The sequence below is a fragment of the Pseudophryne corroboree genome (assembly GCF_028390025.1).
Source record: "Pseudophryne corroboree isolate aPseCor3 chromosome 3 unlocalized genomic scaffold, aPseCor3.hap2 SUPER_3_unloc_17, whole genome shotgun sequence".
NCBI classification, from domain to species: domain Eukaryota; kingdom Metazoa; phylum Chordata; class Amphibia; order Anura; family Myobatrachidae; genus Pseudophryne; species Pseudophryne corroboree.
This window is the reverse complement of record NW_026967505.1, coordinates 881826-887830: the sequence shown is the minus strand read 5'-3', so window position 1 is coordinate 887830 and position 6005 is coordinate 881826. Positions and strand designations below refer to the sequence as shown.

General features: G+C 46.0%; 1 protein-coding gene across 1 annotated transcript in view; it reads right to left on the bottom strand.

The window, feature by feature from the left end:
- LOC134983540 (zinc finger protein 615-like) overlaps positions 1–6005 on the bottom strand; it is a 332472-nt gene that overhangs the window by 94238 nt on the left and 232229 nt on the right. The window lies entirely within an intron of this gene.

Below are 6005 nucleotides of genomic sequence, written 5' to 3'. Positions count from 1 at the left end.
ACTGCTACGCCGATGACCCTTTCTTTTGCTCCAGGTACTGAGAACCCAGTACCAATCCTAAATGGTTGTCTAGCTGAGCTCCAAGTGTGGATGATGCCAGTTGGTTGTGACTCAGTCCTGGTGAAACAGGTCCTTGTGATAGAAGCTCACCAACAAAGGGCAGGGCTACAGCTCAGCTTTGCAAACCAACTAGACTTGCGCTTGGGGGTTCAGAGTTACAAAATGCTGATCCTGTGTGGAATCTTGGTGTCCTGGATGGTGGAGTGACACTTAGACATCGGTATCTGCCACAATCAGATCCTCATCTGAGGAACATTGCCAGACTCCAGCACTTATTTTCCTCAGAAGATCTACCTACAGTCATACATGTACTTGTATCATCACACATAGACTACTGCAATGTCCTCTACCTGGGTCTCCCAGCAAAAAAATTGCACCGCTTGTAGCTTGTACAGAATGCAGCAGCCAGGCTGTTACCCAACCAGCCCTTTCCTGCCACATAACACCCATTATCTGCTCCCTTCACTGGCTGCCTGTAAGATGGCGACTATTACATAATCTTACTGATTTTCCCAGCCCTACATGACCAGGGTCCGTGGTACCAGAAGCAGCTTCTGCCTCTTTACTGCCCTGCTTTCTTCCACCTGCAGATGAAGGACTGTTACCAGCAGTACAAAGAATCCCCAAGAAGTTCTGAGATGTCAGAGGGGGAGACAGGGTGGTGGCACTAGTGCTGTAGCGGGGGCTGCCGGAGGCACTGTCTATAGGTAATATTGTCCCCAAGCAGCGCTAAGGTGTCAGAGTGGAGACAGGGCAATGGCAGTAGTGGGGGGAGGCGGGGTGGGTGTCAGTAGCTGGAGGGGAAGGTGGCATTTGGGGAGACGGCGGTGGCAGTAGTGGGGGGAGATGGGGTGGTGACAGTAGTGAAAGGAGACAGGGTGGTAGTAGTGGGGGGAGACGGGGCGGGTGGCAGTAGTGGGGGGAGACAGGGCAGTGGCAGTAGTGCTGTAGCGGGGGCTGCCGGAGGCACTGTCTGTGGGTAATATTGTCCCCAAGCAGCGCTAAGGTGTCAGGGGAGACAGGGCAGTGGCAGTAGTGGGGTGGGGTGGGTGGCAGTAGCTGGAGGGGTGGGTGGCATTTGGGGAGACAGGGTGGTGGCAGTAGTGGGGGAAGATGGGGCGGTGGCAGTAGTGGAAGGAGACATTGTGGTGCTAGTGGGGGGAGACGGGGCCGGTCGCAGTTGTGTGGGGAGACAGGGTGGGTGGCAGTAGTGGGGGGAGACAGGGCGGTGGCAGTAGTGGAAAGAGACAGGGTGGTAGTAGTGGGGGATATGGGGTGGGTGGCAGTTGTGTAGGGAGACAGGGTGGTGGCAGTAGTGGAAGGGGACAAAGCAGGTGGCAGTAGTGGGGGTAGACAGGGCTGATGGTCACAGTACAGTACCAGGGGCTGCTGGAGGCAGTAAAGAGGTATGGGTCCCGCACAGAACCAGTTGATAATTAGACTTAATGATGATTATGCTTCCTTATTTCTAATTAATCCCTTGTATGTGTTACTGTTATTTGCTGTGTCAGCCGTTATGTGTGTTCTGTGTAATAATCCTGAAAGTAGTGCTGCTACCGATCTCATATCATTTGTAGCAGCTTGGAAAAGATGAGATATGAGGTGCACTCTGGAAGCTTATAGAGGGGTTAATCAGAGATGAACGCAGATGTGACATCACGCAGCCCCTGGAAAATGGTCCTGTCCCGCCCGCGTTCACTTCTCAGGGATGCGGCCACAATGTGTGTGTCTGCGCATGTGCATGTTGCCACCACCAGCAAACTGCTGCGGGCAGCTATTGTGGCTGGGTCTGAATGGCCCCCATAGGGTTTTGGCTCTCCTGATATGAATCTGTTTTACTTACCTACAATACTATAATGTAACTTGAATTGTTTCTGTGCTTTAAAGGATATTTTATCCATGTTGTGCAGAGTAAAGTATACTGCTCCAAAAAAATAAAGGGAACACTAAAATAACACATCCTAGATCTGAATGAATGAAATATTCTTATTAAATACTTTGTTCTTTACATAGTTGAATGTGCTGTCAACAAAATCACACAAAAATGATCAATGGAAATCAAATTAACCCATGGAGGTCTGGATTTGGAGTCACACTCAAAATTAAAGTGGAAAAACACACTACAGGATGATCCAACTTTGATGTAATGTCCTTAAAACAAGTCAAAATGAGGCTCAGTAGTGTGTGTGGCCTCCACGTGCCTGTATGCCCATCCTTCCAGACTCAGTTTAGAAAATGAGCCCAGAGGAGCCGGTCACAGCTAGGGGAGCTCTACAGAGCTCTTTTAGTAAAATCTAGTGGGAGGAGCCAGCCCACAGTGTTAAACTCTTAAAGTGCCAATGGTTCCTGGTGGACCTGTCTATACCCCATGGTACTAATATGGACCCCAGCATCCTCTACGGACTACGAGAAAAGGATTTACTGGTAGGTATATAAAATCCTATTTTCCCTTTATATATCATCTAAGAAAAAATGGTCTATAACAATTAGGGGTAATCCTTATTATTCACTATTGTAAAATATTCCAACGTTTTGGAACGCACAGCCATATTCCTGTGAGCCGGTGGAACGCATACTAAGGAGATGCGAATCACAGGCGATCCCATTTTCATGTTTGAAACGTAAAAACGTAACATCCGGGCACCAGTGGAACGCATGGGAAGGGAAGTGCGTCACCTGGTGGGCTGAATCTCATTGGCTTAGTTATTTAATTGAAAGCACGTCCCATTTAGATATCTTTGGAGCGGACTCATTGGCTTAAATCCTCTGACGTTCATTGGCCAGTGGTCACGGTTGCCATGACAACCCGAAAAAAACAGAAGTAAACATCATTAATGCCGTGGAAATTGTACAATGTGACTGTTTATTACATATCATATGGTGACTGTACCAGGGCCCTCATTCCGAGTTGTTTGCTCTGTATTTTTTATCGCATCGCAGCGATTTTCCGCTTAGTGCGCATGCGCAATGTACGCATTGCGACTGCGCCAAGTAAATTTGCTAAGAAGTTAGTATTTTTACTCACGGCTTTTTCTTCGCTCTGGCGATCGTAATGTGATTGACAGGAAATGGGTGTTTCTGGGCGGAAACAGGCCGTTTTATGGGCGTGTGGGAGAAAACGCTACCGTTTCCGGAAAAAACGCGGGAGTGGCCGGAGAAACGGGGGAGTGTCTGGGCGAACGCTGGGTGTGTTTGTGACGTCTACACAGGAACGACAAGCACTGAACTGATTGCAGATGCCGAGTAAGTCTGAAGCTACTCAGAAACTGCTACGAGGTGTTTAATCGCAATATTGCGAATCCGTTGTTCGCAATTTTAAGAAGCTAAGATTCACTCCCAGTAGGCGGCGGCTTAGCGTGAGCAAAACTGCAAAAATCAGCTTGCGAGCGAACAACTCGGAATGACCCCCCAAGCTTCAATGGTCAAAATGTACATTTAGTTTATGGATTATCCTCATTTTCCAAAGTAATATATGTATCTGCCTAATTGAATTAGGAGTGGGCGGGACTATACAGAGTTTAAATAGATGGCTCTGGGATCTGACACACACCATCACCCTGAGGAAGACTAAAGCAGTCGAAACGCGTTGGTGGGGTGGTTGTTTGGATACCCAGACCTGTACTTGTGGCATCCAGCAGAGTGGTGAGAATACATGGGCCCTTTTTGTTCTTTATCCGCTCAGCTGTGATTTTGTTTCCATTGACCCAAGTCAGGCCATTTTGGTGTGCCTGTGTGTTTTATATATTTGTACCCATTAAATACCAATTTTATCACTATATGGTTGTTTTTTTGGGAGCTACATTACCTGTGTGGAAAAGAAACCGCTACGGGAATTTACAACATCAGTTTCAAGTAAGCTTATGTGTAAGCCTGGCTAGTTACCTTATCAGCCTATAAAGAACTAATCTTTTGTAAAGCCTGAGAGATATGGCTGTATAAACTTGAGAGTGAGCATTTATAGAATGATATCCTTTGCACACCTCGGGTGGTCCTGTTACACACACTGTGTGCTCACGGAGTGGGGGTTCTGTCTCACCTGCACCCACATCTTATACTATATTTTATAAAGAAATACTACACATTGGTATTTTTTATTTATTTTTTTAAATTCATGGACGTTGACCTGTGGGAATATCCTTGACCGTGTGGGGGAGATAAAGAAACTGCTACATGACCATATACAACTTGTCTCAAGTAAGCACACGTGTAAGCGTGATATTCTCCTGATCTTTTAAGTGTGAGAGATTTTGAATATATGAAGCAACGATACCTTTATAAGCATGGAATTTGCTGTCTGATGTAAGCTTATGAGTGAGCATCAATCTTCTCTGACCGTCTCACGTTTCTGGTGGTCCCGTAATATCCATTTCATGTTCACAAAGTAAAAGATTTCTGCTGGATTTATCTCCATTCCCCATTATTAATTTGACATTTGAGGAGTCTACTACACATTGGATTTTCTTTCTATGTTTTCTATTCACATATGGTCATCCATTGGGAAGAGACTGTATATTCGCGAGTTATAAAGAAATAAGAAATGGAAACCGTCAACATCATACAAGGACATTTCGTATTATAAGTATCTGGTACCCTTCTTTGTTTGGCGCATGACAGTATCCCCCTCTTTTGCATTATATTCCGTGTTGTTTCCAGTCTTCATAACACTGGAAGAGATTCTTGATTGCTGCCTTCATTGTCCAGCGCAGGTGTAAACTATTCTCTTCTTTTGAATGGGATTTACACCCCGAGTTCTTCCACACTCTGGTAGACAAGTGGGAGTTACTGAAGATAGATCTCATGCCATGCCGTCCCGTCAGAACAACAAAGTTCACGCATACGGGTCAAGAACAAAGGATCCCAGGACAACCTTTGTGGATGCCCTGTCAGTGAGATAGGAATTTCGTCTGGCCTATGTGTTTCCACTGATCGCCCTGTTTCCCAGGGTGATGCAAAACAGGGAAAGGGCGCCGTGATACTAATAGCTCCGGCTTGGCACAGAAGACATTGGTACGCAGATCTGCAGAGGATATCGATGGATGCTCCTCAACATCCAGATCTACTGTCTCAGGGTCCTTGCTATTACAAGCACCTGGATCAACTGTCTTTGACGGCGTGGCTCTTGAGACTTCCATTCTGAAAGCAAGAGGATTCTTACAACAGGTAATTCAAACAATGCTTAAAGCAAGGAAACCATCCTCCGCTCGCATTTATCACCGAATATGGCAAGCCTATATTCAGTGGTGCACTGACCGGAAATTTTACCCTAGGTCTTTCAGAGTTTCCAGAGTCCTAACATTCCTTCAGGCAGGAATGGATAAAGGTCTACGGGTGGCTTCCTAGAGAGATCAGGTGTCAACATTGTCTGTATGGTTCCAAAAGAAAATTGCTAACCTACAGGATGTGTGCACTTTCTTCCAGGGAATGCTTCACATCCAACCACCCTGCAGTGCCTTGGGATATAAGTTTAGTCCTAAAGGCACTTCAAGTTGCTCCATTTGAACCACTACAGCAGGTGGATCATAAATGGTGGACAGCTAAAGCTCTCTTTCTACTGGCTACTGCTTCAGCTAGAAGAGTGTCAGATTGAGGGGCATTATTATGTCGCTCCTTTTCTGATTTTTCATCCAGATAAGCGGTTCTTAGAACCAAATCTTGTTATCTTCCTAAGGTGGAGTCTAAATTCCACCTTAACAAAGAAATTGTTGTCCCGGCCTTCCAAGGGCCGGACCTTTCTGTGGAATATGTATCATTGGACATAGTTCGTGCCTATATGATTTACGTGGATCATATCAGTGCCATCAGAAAGACAGACACTCTCTGTTCTCTATGGATTTACAAGAGAGGATGGACTGCTTACAAGCAGACACTGGCGAGGTGGCTTCAGATGACGATTTCAGAAGCATATTCTCAAGCTGAACTCCCTATTCCGGCTAATATCTCTGTTC